At 32.1% G+C, this 23,680-nt stretch overlaps 1 protein-coding gene and 1 non-coding gene across 10 annotated transcripts in view; both read left to right on the top strand.

Moving 5' to 3' along the window:
* Cngl (Cyclic nucleotide-gated ion channel-like) overlaps window positions 1-23,680 on the top strand; it is a 139,817-nt gene that overhangs the window by 62,608 nt on the left and 53,529 nt on the right. The window contains exon 1 of one of the 9 annotated variants that reach the window (XM_081976758.1): window positions 15,939-16,094. The exons of the other annotated variants lie outside the window; for them this stretch is intronic. The gene's annotated coding sequence lies outside the window, so the exon portion shown is untranslated. Of the gene's footprint in view, window positions 1-15,938; window positions 16,095-23,680 lie in introns of those variants that run through there. 9 annotated transcript variants of the gene reach the window in all.
* On the top strand, window positions 16,078-16,149 carry TRNAD-GUC (transfer RNA aspartic acid (anticodon GUC)). Its single transcript has one exon. It is a non-coding gene; the product is annotated as a tRNA-Asp (tRNA).

Here is a 23,680-nt window from a genome sequence, read left to right as displayed (position 1 = left end):
TAGGAATGTTTTAGTTAAATGAAAATTTAAAGTAAAACCCATGTAAATACCATACATAACATAAACAACAGTCACGTGACCTCTGTAGACCAATAAATAGCTTAGAAATCTTTTGGCAGATAAAGGCAAGCACAGCTATGTGCCCTTAGAAAGCCAGTTTTCAAGCTTGAATAGTGCCTTTTAACCTAAATTTCAGCTGAAAACATGAATATACCATACAGAACTTGCACAACAGTCACGTGACCCCTGTAGACCAATGGGAAGCTTGACAAACTTCTGATAGATTGTGGATGAAGTTTAAACTAGAAATGTAAACGAAACAGTCACATTACCTTAGAAAGCCAATTTGCAGGCTTGGAAAACGTTTTTTAAACTAAATTTAAGCTAAAAATCATGAAAATACCATACAGGACATGCATAACAGTCACGTGACCTCTGTAAGCCAATGGAAAACTTGACAAGATTCTGGCAGATGAAGGTTAAACTAGAAATGTAAACGAAACAGTCACATGACCTTAGAAAGCCAAGTTGCAGGCTTGCAAAACGCTTTTTTAACTAAATTTAAGCTAAAAATCATGAAAACACCATACAGGACATGCACAACACTCACGTGACCTCTGTAGACTAATGGAAAGTTTGACAAGTTTCTGACAGAGGAAGTTTAAGCTAGGAATGTAAACGAAACAGTCACATGACCTTAGAAAGCCAATTTGCAGGTTTGGAAAACGTTTTTTAAACTAAATTTAATCTAAAAATCATGAAAATACCATACAGAGCATTCACAACAGTCACGTGACCTCTATAGACCAATGGGAAGCTTGACAAGCTTCTGACAGATGAAGTTTAAACTAGAAATGTAAACGAAACAGTCACATTACCTTAGAAAGCCAATTTGCAAGCTTGGAAAACGTTTTTTAAACTAAATTTAAGCTAAAAATCATGAAAACACCATACAGACCATGTAAAACAGTCACGTGATCTTTATAGACCAATGGAAAGCTTGACAAGCTTCTGACAGATGAAGTTTAAACTAGAAATGTAAACGAAACAATCACATGACCTTAGAAAGCCAAGTTGCAGACTTGGAAAACGCTTTTTCAACTAAATTTAAGCTAAAAATCATGAAAACACCATACAGACCATGTAAAACAGTCACGTGATCTTTATAGACCAATGGAAAGCTTGACAAGCTTCTGACAGATGAAGTTTAAACTAGAAATGTAAACGAAACAATCACATGACCTTAGAAAGCCAAGTTGCAGACTTGGAAAATGCTTTTTTAACTAAATTTAAGCTAAAAATCATGAAAACACCATACAGAGCATTCACAACAGTCACGTGACCTCTATAGACCAATGGGAAGCTTGACAAGCTTCTGACAGATGAAGTTTAAACGAAACAGTCACATTACCTTAGAAAGCCAATTTGCGAGCTTGGAAAACGTTTTTTAATATCCATTTAAGCTAAAAATCATGAAAACACCATACAGACCATGTAAAACAGTCACGTGATCTTTATAGACCAATGGAAAGCTTGACAAGCTTCTGACAGATGAAGTTTAAACGAAACAGTCACATTACCTTAGAAAGCCAATTTGCAAGCTTGGAAAACGTTTTTTAAACTAAATTTAAGCTAAAAACCATGAAAATACAGAACCTACACAACAGTCACGTGATCTTAGAAGACCAATTACAAGCTTGGAAAGCGTCGTCTGTTTTGAGTGTTTGTCTTAAAAAGATGTGAGAGGTTTGTGAGATGTGTCTAGAACAGATAGATATCTTCTATTATGGTTAACAGTAGAGAACAAATATACTAAAGAAGTATTAATGTAACAAAGCAAAAAATGAAGAAAATTAAGTACAATAACAAACGTAAAGAAGTACAGATCTTAAAAAATAAAAGAACATACAAAATAGAGCAACTTTGATATCTGAAAAACAGTTTTGAAGTTATTTTGTTTCCCGTAGAATTTTTAGTTTGTTCTAACGATTTTTATACATTTCTGTAGTTTTTCAATCCCGATAAAAAAACAGACTTAAATCGGATGATTTTAGTAAAAAATTAATCTTGTCTTCATTTATATTTGAAATTTTATTTTAGATTTCGTGGACAATAATAATCCTTGACGTCTCATAAGATTCGTTTCACTCAGACTAAAATGTATACCGGGTACAAAATTGAAATTCTAAGCACACTCCTAAATTGGCTTAAATCTTTCTGAAACTCATTATCTTATGTTTGTTTTTTAACTTGACTCGGACGTGAATGAGAAAGTTTAACTGCATTATACGAAAATAAATGTTAAAAATAAGTAGAAAAAGATGTATTAAATTTATGAAACGGATTTTAGTCTATTTAAATTATTTTTTTAATATTCAAACCACACAAAATAATTGGTGTTCTTAGATACTTGCATATTGGAAATGTTTTGAAGAAAATCCAACTGCTCTAGACGTTTTTCTGAGAAATTCTACTACAAAATTGCTGTGGATAAAAAAGCCCTTAAGTCAATATTTCTTATTTAAGACATCATAATTTTAATAACTAAAAATTTCCTAGAACAGTTAATTAAATAGTTTGAACCATTTAAGATTAGATAGTCTTTACTGAGACCTTTTTATAAAGAAAACAATATTTCAGGAAAGTTATGAAATTTTTTTCCGTTCCTCAGGTCTTTTAAACTTTATAAAACAAAAATGACATAAAGATGATCTTTCTTGTAAAACAAAAACAGTGAGTGAAGAATTTGCTGTGTTATTTCAAACGAAAAGTAAAAAGCAATAAAATCTCAGCTTTGTCCCAGCTGGGAGCTAAATTGTGGGAACTTCCAATATTAATAGCGCTAAGCGTCTCCTTTTATTCGTTGGGGGTAATCTGGGTAAAAAGACACTTAAAAGCTATTCCAATTTTTCTCTTTTTCGAGATTAAAATGTGACAAAGAGTTTTCAAAATTCTTTGGAAGCTATTTCTTGAAAAGAAATCGAAATTATTTGCTTTCGGTATGTTAACCGAATATTTACTTGTGATTAATTTGTAAACAATAGCTGCAAAATTGACATTTTAAATTATCTGGTTATTTTAATTTAGAAGCGTTTTTGTTACAAAATGTGAACAAATTTTAAACTCTAGTGATGAAATATTAATTTCAAATGGCCGATGTATTATCTCCTGAAGCGCATATTATAACTGAATTGCGTGCAATGTAATTAGTTTAGTTTCGATAATTGTTCGCTTTACGGTAACTGAAATAAAAAAAAAAACGTCTATTAATTTAATATACTTCATAAATTCAAATAGTAAAATTTGTATTATTATTATAACAATTTAGATATTTCAGTAAAACATAACAACCACCATAATAATTTTGATATATTTAATTTGGTAGGTAATCATATTAGTTATTGCACCCGTTATGTGGTTACAAAAACTTACACAATATTCAGTTTACTTAATTAATAGGCTAAATAACATTCCCAAACGTGGAGTTATTCAGGTTTTGCTGATGTGAAAAATTTCCAAGTCAAGGTTTTTCACATCAGTAATATACCAATAAAACAAGCTTCAGACAAATGAATATAATTTTTGTTTGCAAAAACAGCAATATTTCAGTGTAGTCTACTGTAAATTTTTTTTTATTTAAATAAATTTGTATTTTAAAAATTTTGGAGACAATTTATTAGGCTTTAAGAATTTATTGCTTTCTGAACAAACAGACAATCTGCATCATAATTTACTACGTTTCCATGCAAATTAAAAACGTTCTCAAAACGTTTTGAATTTTGCCTTGTAAACCTGTTTTCAATTCGGTTTCAATCTTATTTCACTTCAAGGTCGATTCGCCGAATTTTGGGATCGTATCGGGATTGAAATAGCATGGAAACACCTTAAAAATTAAAACTATTTTGAAATCGAGAAAATACGTCACAATTGTGTATTGTCAACGTGTAAATGTCATTTTTCACTTCTTTAAATTAGAGAACATAATCAAACATTTTTCATTTTATCATTTGAATTGTTTCTAATTTCATTAATTGTTGTTACTAATAAAGTAAGCAATAATTACATTTTACCTTATCATGGCTACCAGAAATGTTTGGCTGGAAAAGAAGTAAAACTTCTACTGAAAATTTTCCAAACACAAAACATCAATCAGTAGAGTCCGGATTAAAAAGCACTAAAATCGTGAAAAAAAGCGCTTAAAAAGCAAAATTATTTTCGTCAAAAAAGCATAAAAATTTGTAAAAAAAGCTTTAAAAAAGCGCAATACTCTTTCAGAGATGCAAAATTTGTTGGAGTTCAACTTTTTTGAAGATTTCAAATTACTTTAGAAGCATACGGAAGATTTTAGACTGTTTTGAAAACTTTCCAAAATGTTTTCTGAACTAATTGAGAGCATTTGGGAGGATTTTAGACTGTTTAAACAGCATATTGAAGGTTCTGGAATGCTTTAGAGGCATTCGGAATCTCTTACACGGTTCACAAAATTTTTTGGAAGCTTCTAAACTGCTTTAATATCTTCTGAGAGCTTCTAGACTAGTTGATAAGCGTTTCAAATCTTTTAGACTGTTCTAAATGATTTTGAAAGGTTCTAGACTGTTTTGAAAGACTTCCGACTGCTTTAGAAGCATTTTGGAGTTTCTGTCGTGTTTTGGAATCTTTTTAGACTACTTTAGGAGCATTGAAGATTCTGGACTGCTTTTAAGACATGTGAATTTGAACTTTTGAAAGCTTTGAAACTGCTTTACAAGTTTTTAGATTGCCTTGAAATTTTTTGAGAGCTTCTAGATTAGTTGAAAATTATTTGGAAGCCTTTAGCGGGTTTTAAAAGCTTTTGGAAGCTTCTAGACTGTTTTGAAAGGCTTCCGACTGCTTTAGAAGCATTTTGGACTTTCTGTAGTGTTTTGAAATCTTTTTAGATTACTTTAGGAGCATTGATGGTTCTGGACTTCGTTTAAGACATGTGAATTTGAAGTTTTGGAAGCTTTTAAACTGCTTTAGAAGCATACGGAAGCTTTTAGACTACCTTGAAATTTTTTGAGAACTTCTAGACTAGTTAATGATTATTTGGAAGCCTTTAGAGTGTTCTAAAAGCTTTTGGAAGCTTCTAGACTAATTTGAAAGGCTTTAGACATATTTTGGAGTTTCTGTAGTGTTTTAAAACCTTTTTAGACTACTTTAGAAGCATTTGGAAGGTGTTTGGACAGTTTAAAGAGCCTTGAAGGTTCTGGACTGCCCTTAAGACATTTGAAACCTTGTAGACGGTTTTAGAAACGTTTGGAAGCTTTTAACTACTTTAGAAGCATACGGAAGCTTTTAGACTGTTCTAAAAGCTTTTAGAAGCTTCTAGGCTGGTTTCTAAGCTTTGCAAGGCATTTTAGAGGTTTTATAGTGTTTTGGAATGTTTTTACATTTTTTTAGACCTCTTCAGGTGTAGGTATTTGGAAATTTTTTGGTCAGTTTAAATTTGTAAATTGATACAGACATTTTGCAACATGTTTTTGTCGTTCAGAAGGCCCCAAAAATAGCAGTAAATAAGCACAAAAAACTAAAATAAGCACAAAGCGAAGAAAAAAGCAAAAAAAGCATCAACAAAATCTGTCAAATGACGCGTTTTTGTATAAATCGTTCACATTAGATGTCAAAGGTTGGTTGCTTTTATTATTTACAAAAAGCAAAATTTCTAGAAATCCGGACTCTATCAATCAGTATTCTGATACCAAGAAGTATAAAAATGGAGAAATTTACCAATTGGTTTATGAGGAATTAGTAAAGAAAGGTGTAACTACTAAGACGTTTGGCAAGTTTAAAATAAATGGAAAGCTTTGCAGTGCTTGTATTATAAAGTGAAGCGTAAAAATGGGACAAGTGGAGAAGTCCGTTCAGAGTGTAACTATTTTGCCATGCTTGATGAAATATTGATTGCCAGATCATCATCCAGTTTGTGGGGTGGACACTCTTGTCGAATATGAAGAAAGAAGTGCATCGGAACTCAAATGACACATCTCAATCGTTTCTGCGTTTTGTCAAAAGCTCAATCTAGTTTCAAAACGGAATTGAAAACGATTTGAAAATTAGCATGGAAACTAACAAATTTCAATTTTGAGATCGTTTTAAAAACGCCTTCAATTGCATGGAAACGTACTAATTATATGACATCAAATCAAATATGGTACGAAAACAAACACTTTTTTTAATGCCTCTGATAATAAAAAAGTCTGATTTAGGTTTTTAACGTTTTATTTGAGCTTACTTTGTAAAAAAACCATAAAGAAAACAAACAATCTTGTATTAATATTGGTTCCCATTGTTTCAAAGAGTTTTTTCATTTAGTATGTGTTTTTTTAGGCTCGATTACGGTTTTGACTGAATACTCCGAATACTTTGGCAAGGATATAAAGTTCTTGAACTTCTTGACATAGAAAACAGTTTAGTGATTTGAGATATATTTGATTTATGGTCTAAAAGGTTTTATTTCTATTAAAATTGGGGATTGTTATTTGTCTCTGTTCTATCAAGTGAGATTAAACAAATTTACCCATTTTTATATTACTTACCAGCTTTACAAAAGTGGTTTAGTTTACGTTGTATTAAAGTGTTTTACTGGCCATTTCATTCTTATAGGGATATTAAACTAAAGTGTTGTAAATCTTTAAACAGAATAGTTATTCAACGTTACGCTACGATAAAGTTTGTTCAAGTACAACTTCAGGCCGAAAACAATCGTTTCTATTGCTCCAATTTCAATTTTGGAAATTGGCTCCGAAACTTCCGAGCATCCTTTAGAGATTTATTCGACCAAATAGACGGGTAAGGATTGAATTGCGGACCGGAAAGTTTTACTTAAACTAGATTAAACACCGGCGTCGAAGACCAATAAAACCTTTAGTTTAGACGGGTGAAAATTACTCTTTGGACTCCTGTAAAAACTTGGCTTTATTGTAAAGCGCGTGAATGCAATAAAACCAAAAAAACATGGATTGGGGCCCAATAGTGGCTGCTTTTTCCTCTATAACGTTGCCTATCAGTTATCTGGAGGGAAAAATGGCGATTATATTGTCCCCTGACTAGTCGTTCAGTCGGAAAGATAATGATTACAAAACGAGGTCGGTTCAAATTGGCCAGATGATAAAAAACCACAGAAAAACTAATAGGTCTATTGGGTAGGTTTTAGATACCCTAAATACGGGAAAAATACAGTGTGTCCACAATTATTGCAAGTTTCAACTCACTCAGACTTTTGATAAATGAAGATGGATCATGTTCTCTAATAGACCAAATTAGGCTTGCAAGTGACATAACCTTTTAATTACATGATCAATGATGTATTTGGGAAATCTCACATTATTGCTTTTCCTTGTTGTTGATGGTTGTGCAACCAATCTTGGGAAACAAGTAGTAGATTCTTTTTCCATAAACATTCTAGTAAAATTCTTTGGGAGAAACAAATATTCATTACTACTCTCATCATAAAGATCGTTAAGACAAATTTAAGACTAAATATAGATAATTTATAACATTATACGAATTAACACATTTAGCAGGCAGATTTTTCGGTAAATTCTGTCAGATTTTAGAATCCCTTAAAACCTTATAAGCAAATTTTAGTAAAAAAATCTACAACTAAAGCAAGTATTATAGTACAAGAAACGGTTTAAAAACGGGTTAAAGAAAAAAATGAGACTTTAAAACTTAGGAAATCACAAATAAGAAAATACATACTCGAAAAGATTTACAAATTACAAAACAAATTGACAAATTGTACGTTATTGACAAAAACTAGTATGTTATTTTAATTTTGGTTTTGCTTTATGAACCCTCTAAATCAAATATACTCATATCATTATTTATAATACCGTTTTTTCTTGAATCACATTACTGAATTAAAAGCATTAGACTGTGAGTCCGATATTACAGAACCACATATTTCCGAAAGTTATTTGTTCGTCTGAATATGTGGTTTTTACAAAATTAAGTTCATCTGCACTGTTATCGAGAAGTGGAGTAATTTTTAAATTTATGTTTTCTAGACCGATGAGTAAGAACCGTAAGGAGTTCCATAACCCTGAAGTAAAACATCAAGCCATCAGAAATGCTGTTTGATTTCTTTGAGATTTTTATGAAGAACTTGTCTTTTATACTAACAAACTGTAATCTCTTTGTTGTAATGGTTCCCGGATTTTAGATTTCAGGAACTACTTTAGAATAGACAATAATACAGTTAATAAACAGAGTGAATATTTATCTTTTGCAAAGTAAATCCTTTGTTTGAATGTTTAGGAAAGCGGACGCTTTAAAGCTTATGCAATTAGACAACAAACTGATGATTTGACACAAAAACTAAGGTCACAGATGCCAAAACATAAATAAAAAGCAATTTACTAATGAATTGTTTTTGACTGAAAAATTAGCAATTCGAGTATTTGCAGCAAATAAGGTAGTATTTTCCATCGTATTGTATCAAAGATGAATAATTAACTTATTAAGAGAAAATTGGTTGAATTTTAAAATGTGTATTGTTTTTTTTATCTAAAAACATCAAGGATTTAAATTTGAATCATCGTGAAGATGCAGCAACGAATTTCTTTTACATAATATTACTCTCAAACATTTACTACATAGTTTACCTCAAAAGTGCGGAGAGTGATATTTTTCCCCATCAGTTTGTTTGCCTAACTTTAATATACCTTTTCTGTTATCATAAATTAATTCTGAATGTTTTGGACGGGGGTTTATCACCTTTAATTAGTGTTGAAAATTTTTGGAGGTGACAGCCACGACAGCTTATTGGAAAATCCGTCATTATTCATTCGGTTCTTCGAGATCTCATTTTCTAGGCCGTTGCCATGCAAATCGATGCGTGATTGTAAGAAAATTGCTTTTAAAATTGAAAGTGGACTGATTTATTATCCGAACGTTTAGGAGCGAATTACACCAGACTAAATTGGCTCTGTCATTTATCCAAGAAACACTAAAACTCTCACATTCTCTGTAAGTAAACTCAGGTGCTCTTAATTCAGTTCTACATAAAACTATATGCTGTTTGACAGTTTTGTTGTTGTTTTTTAGCTGATGGTAAAAACGTAAACGAACATTGACTTTCCAGGTATTTTCAACACATTTTCAACCGTTCCATTTTTACAGGAAAGTAAAGTTTCATACTTTTTGTTAATGGGAGAAAATACTTAAAGAACCTGAGAAGTGATAAGGGATATCCAATTGATAGTAAGAAAGTGTTCTGACTTCTTCATTTTAAAAATCGAAGGAAATATAAAATCAGAAATATCTTAGGATATTTGTCATCAGTCATTCATAGATCTTGACAATAATGCATTACCGTGGAATAACATTATTTTATCAATTGTTTTCTAAGTTTTGATATTAGTGTCATATATCACGTGATTTTTAGAGGATAATTTAGCTAGACAGTCACGTGACCACTGTCAAAATAACTGTCATAAATCTCAAAAACACGTTTCAGCTCGAATACTGCAAGAAAACTTTTTCAAAACTTGAAATTTTTGCAACTTTTGATGGAGCACAATTTTGACGTTAGTGATAATTGTCACGTGGTTCTAAATCGCTAATTAGCTAGACGATCACGTGACCACTGTCATAAATTTCAGAAACACGTCTCGTTTCGAAAACTGTAAGAAAACCGTAATAACCTGTAATTCTTGCAAATTCTGGTAAAATTTTGACAGTTTCGACAGTAATAAGAGATGTCACATGGAATAATTTATAGGTATACAGTCACGTCACCACTGTCAAAATAACTGTCATATATCTCAGAAACACGTTTTACGAGTATCTCGAATACTGCAAGAAAACTTTTTTAAAACTTGAGATTTTTGCCACTTTTGAAGTAGCACAGTTTGACAGTTTTGATGTCAGTGATAGTTGCCACGTGGTTCTAGAACACTATTTAGCTAGACGGTCACGTGACCATTGTCAAAATAACTGCCATAAATCTCAGAAACACATTTTATATTAAATATCGCACAAAAACTTTTTTAAACTTTGAGATTTGTGCAACTTTTGAGCATAGTTTGACAGTTTTGACGTTAGCGACAGTTGTCACGCGGTTCTAGAACACTAATTAGCTAGCCGATCACGTGACCACTGTCAAAAAAACTGTCATAAATTTCAGAAACTCGTCTCGTTCCGAAAACTGTAAGAAAACCGCAATAACCTGTAATTCTTGCAAATGCTGATCAAATTTTGACAGTTTCGACATTACTGAGAGATGTCACGTGGTTTTTAGAGAATAGTTTAGGTATACAGTCACGTCACCACTGTCAAAATAACTGTCATATATCTCAGAAACACGTTTTATCGCAAATACTGCAAGAAAACTTTTTTAAAACTTGAGATTTTTGGAACTTTTGATGCAGGATAGTTTGACAGTTTAGATGTTAGTGATAGTTGCCACGTGGTTCTAGAACATTATTTAGCTAGACGGTCACGTGACCATTGTCAAAATAACTGTCATAAATCTCAGAAACACATTTTATATTAAACACTGCACACAAACTTTTTAAAACTAGAGATTTTTGCAACTTTTGATGCAAAATAGTTTGACAGTTTTGACGTTAGTGACAGTTGTCACGTGGTTCTAGAACACTCATTAGCTAGACGGTCACGTGACCCCCGTCAAACTAACTGACATAAATCTCAGAACCACGTTTTATCCCGAATACTACAAAGAAACTTTTTTAATCCTTGAGATTTTTGCGAACTTTTGAGCACAGTTTGACAGTTTTGACGTTACTGATAGTTGTCACGTGGTTCTAAATCGCTAATTAGCTAGACAATCACGTGACCACTGTCAAAAAAACTGTCATAAATTTCAGAAACAAGTCTCGTTTCGAAAACTGTAAGAAAACCGTAATAACTTGTAAGTCTTGCAAATTCTGGTTTCGTCATTAATGAGAAATATCACGTGGTTTTTAGAGAATAATTTAGGTATACAGTCACGTCACCACTGTCAAAATAACTGTCATATATCTCAGAAACACGTTTTATCTCGAATACTGCAAGAAAACTTTTTTAAAACTTGAGATTTTTGTAAGTTTTGATGCAGCACAGTTTGACAGTTTTGACGTTAGTGACAGTTGTCACGTGGTTTTAGAACACTCATTAGCTAGACGGTCATGTGACCCCATCAAACTAACTGACATAAGTCTCAGAACCACGTTTTATCTCGAATACTACAAATAAACTTTTTATAACTTTTGAGCACAGTTTGACAGTTTTGACGTTAGTGATAGTTGTCACGTGGTTCTAAATCGCTATTAGCTAGCCAATCACGTGACCACTGTCAAAAAAACTGTCATATATTTCAGAAACACGTCTCGTTTCGAAAACTGTAAGAAAACCGTAATAAATTGTAATTCTTGCAAATTCTGGTTTCGTCATTAATGAGAAATATCACGTGGTTTTTAGAGAATAATTTAGGTATACAGTCACGTGACCACTGTCAAAAAAACTGTCATATATCTCAGAAACACGTTTTATCTCGAATACTGCAAGAAAACTTTTTTAAAACTTGAGATTTTTGCAACTTTTGATGGAGCACAGTTTGACAGTTTTGACGTTAGTGACAGTTGTCACGTGGTTTGAGAACACTCATTAGCTAGACGGTCACGTGACCACCATCAAACTAACTGACATAAATCTCAGAACCACGTTTTATCTGGAATACTACAAAGAAACTTTTTTAATCCTTGAGATTTTTGCGAACTTTTGAGCACAGTTTGACAGTTTTGACGTTATTGATAGTTGTCACGTGGTTCTAAATCGCTAATTAGCTAGACGATCACGTGACCACTGTTAAAAAACTGTCATAAATTTCAGAAACACGTCTCGTTTCGAAAACGGTAAGAAAACCCTATTAACCTGTAATTCTTGCAAATTCTGGTCAAATTTTGACAGTTTTGACATTAATGAGAGATGTGACGTGAAATAATTTAGGTATACAGTCACGTCACCACTGTCAAAATAACTGTCATATATCTAAGAAACACGTTTTACGAGTGCCTGGAATACTGCAAGAAAACTTTTTTAAAACTTGAGATTTTTACCACTTTTGAAGTAGCACAGTTTGACAGTTTTGATGTCAGTGATAGTTGCCACGTGGTTCTAGAACACTAATTAACTAGACGGTCACGTGACCATCGTCAAACTAACTAACATATATAGTCACATAACACGTCTAGTTTTGAAAACTGTAAAAAAACTGCGTTAAATTGTAATATTCTTGCAAGTTCTAGGCAAATTTTGACAGTTTTGACATTAACGACAGATATAACGTGTTTTTTGATTATAATTCAGCAAGACAGTTGCGTGACCAGTGTCAAATTAACTGTCATAAGTCTCGGAAACACGTTTTATATCGAATACTGCACGAAAAGTTTTCTAAACCCTGATTCTTGCAACTGAGCACAGTTTAAGAGTTTTGACGTCAGTTGTCATGTGGTCCTAGAACATTATTTAGCTAGATGATTATGGAACAATTGTCAAAATAATTGACAAATCTCAAAAAAAATTCGAAAACTGAGTTAAACTGCAATTCCTGCAAATTCCAGGAATATTTTGACCGTTTTAATATGAGTGACAGATATAACGTGATTTTTGGAAAATAATTTAGCTAGACATTCACGTGACAACTGGCAAAATAACTGTCCGGAAGCTTAGAAACGCTTAGAAAAGTCAAATTAGAGTTTAATGAGGGAGCTAATTTTCTAAGATAGGTACCTCGGAAATGGTACTATTTAATGCCACCGGATTTGAAGTTTTCAGATCAAGTTTAGTCTATGATGTGAATTTCAATGAGATAGTACCAATATTGTGGTACTTACTTTCTTACTTATTATACGAAATTTTGTCTCTCCTTTTAATTGTGACACATGACAATTGATGATTGATTTTGAATTGATGAACTTTCAAAACTTTTAAAATGGCATCCTTGAATTTTTTTTGAGACAAATTTTGAAATTTTGTTTTTTTTATACGGCGATACCACAAAAAGTCTTACAACCCAAATTATGGTAATGTTATTAAAAACGATAGGTTGTTCACAAAAAAAAACAGAAAAACGGTAACAAAACCACAAAAACGGTAATTATATAGTTTTAACGGTAGAAGTGTCATTATTGGTCGTAACCATACATTTCAAATGGATAATTTTGAATTCTTCATGCCTGTACAAATTTGCGACACGTTCACTAACTATTATTAGGTTAGCAACACGCCTAGTACTCCCCTTGACAATATCATTTTTTATTAATCGCAGGAGAAATTGATGCATTGCCTCTCTCGCTCCTTCATTTTATGCTTGAACATCGGACAGTTCAGTCTGGCTCGAAATCTCGTTGCGACCGGTTCGACTACAGTTTTCCCATTAATGGAAGCCATTAAAAAGTGATTTCTAATAGCCTGGAGGACTCCTCAACATGTTTGGAATCAAAATGGGTGGCGTGAAACGTTCTTGCCCATCTCTCACCCCTATTTTTGAGGTCAGAACTGTAGACCCCCTTTTTCACGTTTTGTAGAGTGACTATAGATGCACGCATCAGTTTTGCTACTTATCCATAACTTTCAGTATAACCCAGAAAACTAATCAATAAAATGAAAGCTTTAGTCTGATTATCTCGACTCCAAACTTTAAATTGGATTAAAATCGCTGACTTTGAATCTGTTGTAAAACTCGATAGAGATTTTGGAGAGTAAAGTGAAGGAAGAGAAGAAATATTGGTTTTTGCCCTCATTAATCCGCCATTGAAGGATTTTAAATTTGAAAGTCAATAGCATTTTTAAACTCATTTTAAATGAGTTCGTCGTTTAACAGCCGGTCTACGACCTGTAAATATTGCAAGTTTTCGAGGGAAACTTGCATCTTCCAGATGACTCAACTTGATAACTCTAATTGGGAAACTTTAGAGTCTTGCGACAAACTTTCATTTCACTCCTGACCTGATTTACACGTTAGGTTTTTGAGCTATTACAAGATTAAATTCTGTCTTTCCTTGGAAGTATAATAAATTATTCAGTGGGCTTATTGACACTTTAGCGCCCGCTCTATTGCAGCAGGCATGTGTAAACCAACCCTGGCATTACTATTCATGTTTAAATTAGCCTTAAATCGGAGATTAAATTCGTGCGTTTATTATGTTTACATGTGTTATGTTTATGGATTTGTTCTATTAAGTACCTGTAACGACATAGATAAATAGTTTGAACCTTTTGAGTTTATGTAATAATAAAACAAAAATTACAATTGTCTTGTTGTCAAGCAATACAGTATTAATTTTTGTAATATAAACTACTAGCTGTCTGTGTATCCTTATTGATTTTCCTTATTAAAAATATTATTAGATCTTTCAAGCTGGATGAATATTTGTGAAGTTACTTGAAAATTCCATTTACGTTGGCGGAGTCTATTTTTGTTTTTCATCCAAATTCATTGTTTTGTTGACAGGCATAAAAATTGCTTTTCCTATTGAGTTTGGTTTAACTGACCTACTCTACTAAATAGCCTGCCATATTGTAATAATATTGCATTTTCAATTCGCTACAAAAAAATACTTTTAAATTGATATTCATGTTTCCTATAGTTTATGGCATCTACCTTTATATGTCATAAAATACTAAGTTACTTATAAAATATATCCTTGTATTGATTATTCTTATACTAGCATATTTGAAATTTTATCAATTTTTTAATCAATTTGACTGACAGAGAAACATTAATAATTGCATGTGCGAGACATAGACAAAAAAAGTCCAAGTAAGCTGAAGTTTTGCTACGATGTTGTCAAACGTCTCTCTATGTAGATTACTTTCAAAATTAATTTTGTGATTAGAACATTCCTAATCATTTCCATTATTTATTTTATAATGTATTTGCGATAAGTTCCCTGTGTTTGGTTCGTTTTCTGTGTATATTTGAGTAAAAAAGTGCCAATAGGCCAATAACAAAATTATGTACTTAATCCAAAGTAAATGAATTCAGATAAGCTTCTGGCAACATTGCCCCGAAATTTTCGCCTTGTTTCTCTCTCAGTTACCCGGTTTTCCTATGCCCAGTTTCAAGAAAAGAAAACTAACGTCCTATTGGTAATCAGCGCTCTAGACAAAGACGGGGATAAACTTTGTGTGACAAATGTGGGGCAAAACTAAACGTGACGTGATTTGACAGTTGGTCAAAAGATTTTTAGGCGTATTTTCGAATTTCAATACCTCTGTAACATGAAGAGCTAGAGAGGCCAGTTTTAGCTCATTTTATAGTATTTTTTATCCTCTTTCTAATGGCGTTTTAGTGAAATCTATAAGAAGTCAAATAAAAAAGTTACAATCATTTAAAAATTAAAAAAATCCCATTTTAGCAAAAAGTGCAATTTTGTCAATTTTTTATTTTGCTCTAGGAGGGTTCCAATGCCCAGCAAAGGGCATATTTATACCAAAAAAACTTAAATTAGGTAAAATAAGTACAATAAAAGCACGTCACGACATGTTGAATTACGTCATATTCGTTTTGGCACATTGACACATGTCACAAAGTTTATCTCCATCTTTATCTAGAACATTGTTTTGCAATAGCTTCTTCTTATTATTATGAGATTGCTATACGTAGGTATAAGAAGGATGACGTACGTAACAATGTAATAGAAAGGTAAATGTTTTCAATGTGACAAATGTGACAAGTATGACATGTATGCTACGTCATACGGTTTGATTGTTTTTTTTTTAATGATTGTGAATATTCAAAAAACGCATGCGTATGTGTTTAAAGAAGCGTTTGTGTTTGTTTGAGTATGCATATGAGATTCGTTCGTTACCTAAACTACAAGGTTTTTTGAAATTTTTTTGAAAAATATCAATTTTTGAAAAATACACTTTTTGCTTAAGTGCGGGAGTAAGTACGATTACGTATACTTAGTACGATTGTTTTTATCAGTTTTGTTTGCTTAATTTGATATAAAAATGATAACTAACAATTAATACCTCTAATCTTAGAACACTCAACTTTTGTTATATAACGCGCGGGTACAAAACGGGTATTTTTATAATACTTTCAAGTCTTCGGTAGTATAGTGGTAAGTATCCCCGCCTGTCACGCGGGAGACCCGGGTTCGATTCCCGGCCGGAGAGAACTTTTTTATTTTTTTAATACAACTTTTAAAATATTTTTAGTCCCGCGGTTCACAAAAGTTGTCACTACTTAACAACACCAATCGTTATTTTTCGTTTTTTTCTGCTTTTTAAGTACAAAATAGGCTAAAAACCCACTAATACATGAAAATCAAATACATTGACACAAAATATTGTTTGAGTTTACATATTAAAAAAAATTGGAAAAAGAAAACAAACTTACTCTTGAAGATTATGCAATCTGCTGCAAAATATAATGTTTAACCGTTTAAAATAACAATATTTTTCTAATTTTGGCATATAAAGTGACACTTTTCAAAACTGATTAGAGTGACAAAACGTTTTACTTTTCGTAACTAGTTAAAATTTTATGTAACTAGTTATGAAAAGTTCATTTCATCACTCGTTTAGACGTAATATCTGTACCAGATGTAAGAGCAGTCAATCCAGGCAAAATATTAAATAGGGTAGTTTTGCCGGCGCCAATATGCTCCAAAATTGCTGTGATATGGCCTTGATAAATTGTCAAATTGATACCATTTATTGCTTTAACTTCTTTTGTACGACAGCTCTAAAACCTTTATATTGAACTAAAATTTGTACACCAAAAAAAATTTATTACCTTGAAGCTTTTATACAAGTCAACTATTAAATCATAAACAACCCTTATTTCACTCAGACGGTACTAAAATTATAGAAAATACAAGAAAACACAATTTCTGCTGAAATTTGCTCTGCAGACAGTTAATTGACCTTATATAATATCCAGGAACTTACTGCAGTTTTTCTCAAACAACCCTAACTTCAATCAAACTGTGTTAAAAACCATTGAAGATTAACAAAATTCAGTAAAAATTCATTGAAACACAGTTTTAGTCACTATTTCTAAAATTTTGGGGTTACGGCGCTGAAATTTGCTGTGCAGACCTTAAAATTTAGGGACTTACTGCAAATTATTCACAAACAACCCTAATTTTACCCAGATTGTACTAAAATCATGGAAAAGAGCATGGATTTGAGCAAAAAAAAATATCTTACTATGAAACCGTTACACACCTGTTTTTTTGCTTTATTCAAGCAAAATCACTTTCCTCACTAATTAAGTAAATAACTGTTTATCTATCATTTGAGTTTGATAATTATGTAAATGGATATACTTTCTTTGCATAAATTCTTCTAAACAAGCGTTTTAGAGAAAACATGTTTATAGACGGAAAAGCCAACGAGTAGATTGAGCTAGACGAGCCGTAAATGTGAAAGAAACGACCACCAAAGCGAATTAGACAAACCAACGTGACCAGAGTGTTAATGTTCATTTTTTTGTTTTTTTTTTTGCGTACATCAGGGAGAATTTAGTTTAGTTTCAACGATGCTGAGCTAGCGCATTAGCCTTCCAATTAAGACACAGCAGAGTTCCAACTGTTAAAAGTCCTTGGGGAATGTCAGAATTAGAAACAGACTTGGAAAACAAGCAATTGAGTTACAATTTTATTTCGGCCCACTCAATGACTGAAAAATAAAATGCGCAAAGAAGAGAATAATCGCATTATGGAAAACAGTTCAGTTTTACGGTTTCTTTTGCCGATGAAGAGACAGCCGCGTTTTCCCATTCGGTTTTATCTGTTCTAGTCCTAAAAATGCTGCATATTCCTTAATAACAGCAATATAGATATTTTGCGCAAAAATACGTGACAGGAGTGCCTTCAAAAATGAGACCAAAGACATAGAAAATACGTGGCAAAACGGCTCGGTATCAAAGATTGCCGTTAATACGGGTAAGTAGATCAAAACGATCTCGGAAAAATTATCCTCAGTTTATTGCAAATCAATACGCCACGATATATCATTGTCCCTAAAGTTTTTGGTTATGAGCCCTACAAAACTTTAACCAATAATGACAGGGGAGCGTAGGAAGATTGAGAACCTCTAAGAAATATTATTGTTCCAGACTTCCATGGGTTTTTTTTCAGTAATTTGAAGCTTGTAAACTGTCATATTATGTAAATTTGAGTTTGGAACTGCTCCCTTTATATTTGATTTGAAACGTGCTACAAGTTTTCCAAAAAGGAAAAAATAGGCAGAAATGTACTAAAACAGACAGAGATTTCATTAATTTTGATCAGCCACAATAGTTTAAATTACAATCAAAGTTGCAGCATTTTTTCTAGAATTCATTTAATTAGGCAAATTGTGACAATTCAGACACATTGCTGCAAGTTTGCTAGTTTGAGTTACAGCTTATCAATTTCTTACCTCATTACTTCAAAAACAGCACAAAATTTTTATTGTATTCTCGATTAAATTAAGGAATCCAGAAATACGAGACTTTTCTTTGTACTTATGGTTAAACTACCCTTTTGCTCTCCCAAACTTTTAGATGCTAGCTTAGTGTAACTGATGCTCGAATATTGGTCATGTGACCACTTGGCAAAAAACCAGAAGTATACTGAACAAAATTGTGAGACCGAATAAATTTACCATGATCGGTTATTTACCGGTAAGGTAAAATAAAATTCAATGCGACAGGAAAATTTACCAATTTTACCAGTAAATTTATGGGTCTAATTGAAATTTGCTTGAAAAATATCATTTTCCTGTCCTGACTGTCATAATTTGAAAAGTCATAAATCTGAACCACTATACTTTTCATGCACCCCCTGTATAGTAGTGGACTGTGAAACTCCAGGAATGAGTTTAGCAGTTTTTTACGAAAATTTCAGCTTTCTTTAAAATTTTTCTAGTTATTTAGGAAAAACTGGTTTGGTGCAACAAATTTTCAAATCAGTTGAAACTCTGATTTAAAATTTGAACAGCCTTTAATTCGGTTATTTTTTGGGGATTCAGGGAGGTTGAATCGCTTAAATTAGCCTTCTTGAGCTCCTCTTTCCAGTAGTGTTGAGCAAAAAATTCTATCTCAAAAAATGTGTACAGGGTGACCGAAAACATTCAATCACCATACTTTTTATACACACCCTGTATACTGGAAGCTAAAACGGTCCTGCAACCTTACGTTGCTAAGTTAATGAGTTGATTCAGAACATTTTTGGTCTCCTACAATTTTTTTTAACAGTCACCGTTTTCGAGTAATTCAGGAAAAACTGATTTGTTAAGTTAGTAAAATTGTGATCTAAATTTTGAACACGGTTTAAAGGACTAAATTGCCTGTAAAACCCACTTGGAGTGACCGAATCATATTTTTAAGCACATTTTTCTAATTATCCTTAAATTTTCTATCTAATGACATAAAAATCATTACAAAATCAGAGAAAAGGGGTGTCAAAATATAAAATACCAGAGACACAATTTGAAAGAAAAGTCAGTGACAAAATCGCCTGTAAAACCCACTTGGAGTAAGAAAATGACTGTTTTAAGCAAATTTTTGAAATCCTCATTAAACTTCCTATCTGATAACGTAAAACAACACTACAAAATTTAATACAGTCAGGGGAAAAATGGGTCTCAAAGTTTTAACTGCTAGTAACACCGTTTGAATAAACAGTCACGGACAAAATCGGTTGTAAAACCCACTTGGTGTGAGAAAATTACTGTTTTAAGCACATTTTTGGCATCCTCATTAAATTTATTACCCAATAATCTGAAAAACACTAGAGGATTTGGTACAGTCAGGGAGAAAAGCGGTATCAAAATTTGAATTGACAAAAACACAGTTTGAAAGTACAGCCAGTTACTGAATTGCCTGTAAAACCCACTTGGAGTGAGAAAATTACTGTTTTAAGTACATTTTTGGCATCCTCATTAAATTTCCTATCCAATAATCTGAAAAAACACTACAAGATTTGGTACAGTCAGGGAAAAAAGCTGTACCAAAGTTTGAACTGCCATAAACACAGTTTGAAAGGATAACCAGTTACAAAATCGCCTGTAAAACCCACTTGGAGTGAGAAAATTACTGTTTTAAGCACATTTTTGGCATCCTCATTAAATTTATTACCCAATAATCTGAAAAAACACTAGAGGATTTGGTACAGTCAGGGAGAAAAGGGGTATCAAAATTTGAATTGACAAAAACACAGTTTGAAAGTACAGCCAGTTACTGAACTGCCTGTAAAACCCACTTGGAGTGAGAAAATTACTGTTTTAAGTACACTTTTGGAATCCTCATTAAGTTTCTTATTCAATAACATAAAAAAATACTACAAAATTTGGTACAGTCAGGGAGAAAAGAGGTGTCAAAGTTTAAACTGCCAAAAACACAGTTTGAAAGGATAGTCAGGGACAAAATTGCCTGTAAAACCCACTTGGAGTAAGAAAATGACTGTTTTCAGCAAATTTTTGAGATCCTTATTAAATTTACTATACAATAACATAACAAAAATACTACAAAATTATTTCAGTGTTTTCTAGAAAAACAAATGAATGTTATGAAGCGAAAAACAGAGGTTGCATACACCATTATACCAAAAGTTTTTTTTTTCTAATAATAATTCATACTGTTAACCAAAACTGTTAACTAAGATAATAAGTAAGTCTTGGCTGTATAATGCTAAAATATTGGAACCAACATAGGATTATAACACGATAATTTTGGTTAGTATGTGCATAGTGTTGAATATAGAAATATAAATAATCTATGCTGGGTGCAAAGAATGTAATCCTTTGTTCTGGACAATTAATTAATGATTCAGGAAGAAAGAAACCGCATAAGGAATTTCTGGATTATTATGCTCCTGGGAATTACAGGAACGAGTAAATAATATAAGGGATTAAAATGGATTATTTTTTGCAATAATTCCGGATTAGAAAAACCGTACAACAGGAAAGTGGGTTACTATGACCTGTTAATTACCTAAGTACTTCATATTTATAACTTATACACATAAAATGTAAATAATCTTTTTACAAAATGGCAAGTAATTTAACTGTTTTTCTATTTTAACACATTTTTAATTTTGAAAAATGTAGTATAAAGGACAGTTTCTTTACGACTAACATCTGCCACTTCTTTTGTCCACGTAGGTAATAGGTATTATACGTTTAAAGTGGCGTGGGTTATCAGAGCTTTAGAGCATCTTGAATATTCCGTTTCAAGTATCCACTATACACAGAGGGTAATATAACCAATCCATTCAAATCTCTTCAACTTGTAATTATCGGAAATCATCATATGCATTTTGAACTGAAAGAACTTGAAAGATAAAGGTGTTGTAAGGTGATCAAAAACATAAATTAATTTACAAATTTCTACATATACATAAAATTGTATTGAAACCTTTGTTTACTTCTTGCATAATCGTTTTTGCTTTGAGCTATGCAACTATCAGAGATTTCACTCAAATGAAATCTAATACAATTATGGAATTCCATTTACGTAATTCAATCTGAGCTGAATCCGTAATGGTAATTCACCTTTTGTTTGATTTGCATCATGGAAATATTGTTTGAAAGCGTGCCATTAAATCGTCAACACTGAAACTAGGATCTTATTGGTTCGAATTTTGCACGCCTCAAGGTGCTCTGATTGGTTTTAATTAGCAGTTTCCATATTTAGACGACGATGAAGCAAGCTTGATAATGTGTAATTGTAACGATTAAAATTTGTTAGCTTTCAATTGTAGGTAACTTTTTCCGGTCGTTTAAATGATTGTAAACCAAATGGAAAGAAAATCCCGGAATAATGCCAAAACGGCAATATCCCAAGCAGCTTTATGAACTTTTGCCAAACCTGAAATAACATGATCTATGTAGGTTTAAAGTCAATTTCTATGGACAAAATTAAGGTGCTAGTAACTGTACTTTTTGCAGAAGATCCGAAAAGTTGAAATTTCGGTGTATTGGTCATGGCACTATTCAGGAAAAAGAGATTTTTTGTTTCGTAAACGTTTGGCTCTATAAATCTGGCATTGTAATTTTCTTCAGTTACTTTAAAGGGTGTGAATTCAGTAATGTCTCATTGCTTGTTACCATCCAGTTACTTTCAGAACATCAGTCTTGTTGAAGAATTATGGTATAACCTAATGGTTAGTATAAGAGTTATTTGGAAAAATCACTATGCCACTTAAATGCGACAAATATATTTAAAACTTATTGTTTTTTAAAAATACTGTATTATGGAATTGATCAGGGTGAAGAGTTTTCAAACTCTCTGTATTTAAATTAGCAGATTAAACCATGACACACCATCATCATCTGATTAAAGCGCATTCTAGAAACGAAAAATAGATTAAAACTTCGCCGAGCTTTTGCTCTAAAATGCTAACGTTTATCACTCTAGAGAACAAATCCTCATTAGCGCAATGTAAAACTTTGCTCCGACCCATTTTAAGCTTATTGTGCTCAAATTAGATTTTTCTATTAGATTTGGTGGAACCTGAATATACGAGAGCCCTTATAATCAGCCTATTGACTGGAGTTTCTAAGCCGAATAATGACCAGATATATCCATTAATAGAATAGATTGGTTCAAAATTCATTAGTGAGATGCTCGAGCACTGATCAATTATTCATTTAGTCAACTTTGTGAACATGTCTACCTGTATGTTATGATCTATGCTAAATTAATTAACTAACTTCATATTGCGGTTGTTTCTACTTTTGTCATAATTCTACTAACATTACCACAAATACTTTCAAATTATAGCGCTCCCGTTTAAAGTAACATTTAGCATATAACAGGTTTCAGATTTTTACGTTAAAATTATTGTTTTCAATTTTAGATTGCATGTTGGCAAAAAAATTACAAAAGGTTGGTCAATTTGTTTTCAATCTTCCGAACAAAAACAAAAGTATAATCATCCTCTGGTTCTTCTTCACACGAGTTTATTGCATTTTTCTTATTCGAGAAATGTTTACAGTAAAATGTACTTGCGAATATGAAATAATAACTTAAAATGACAACAAAAAATCCACTAATTTGATGAACAAAACAGAAATTTAACTTCCAGTTTAAAAATGCTGCTGTTTTGCCAACTTACGTCAAAATCACGTGTCTTTGAATCGTTCTCTAATCGGTTACATCTTATATAAATGATAAATGTTACGTCATGACATCATTACTTATGCTTAATTGCTTCTAAACCCCTACAATGAGTGTTTACAAATCATTATAAAAAAAATAAATGTCATAAATTTGCAAAATTAACGCAATTCAAAATGTGTGAATAAATAATAATCATAGATTTATATTTCAAGTGCAGAACAAGTTGTTATTACAATTTCAACCGAATTTATCTCAAAATGTAGTAATTCAGACAAACGTGTTTATAATATGGATAAAGCAGCTTTTTGTCCCTTTTCTTTATTACCTCATATTTATATTATAAAAAATAATGTGTTTTTGAGATGAGAATGACGCAAATCTGAAGATTTTATTATTTAAACAATTTGTAATTTACATTTACAAACTGACAATTGTCAAAATAACTCTCAGTTAAACAAATGTAACTGACATTAGTGACAGAAATCATGTATGAAAAGTATGAAAATTCGGTAAAAGCGACAGATGTCATAAGTCATTCAAATAATGTCGTTCTCATAGCCGACAAATTTTCTGAAAATTCTATCCACAAAAAAT

Source organism: Ips typographus, linkage group LG3 (genome assembly GCF_016097725.1).
Source record: "Ips typographus isolate SLU linkage group LG3, UJ_Ityp_2.0, whole genome shotgun sequence".
NCBI classification, from domain to species: Eukaryota; Metazoa; Arthropoda; class Insecta; order Coleoptera; family Curculionidae; genus Ips; species Ips typographus.
The sequence above is the reverse complement of the archived record's forward strand: the minus strand, read 5'-3'. Positions and strand labels throughout refer to the sequence as shown.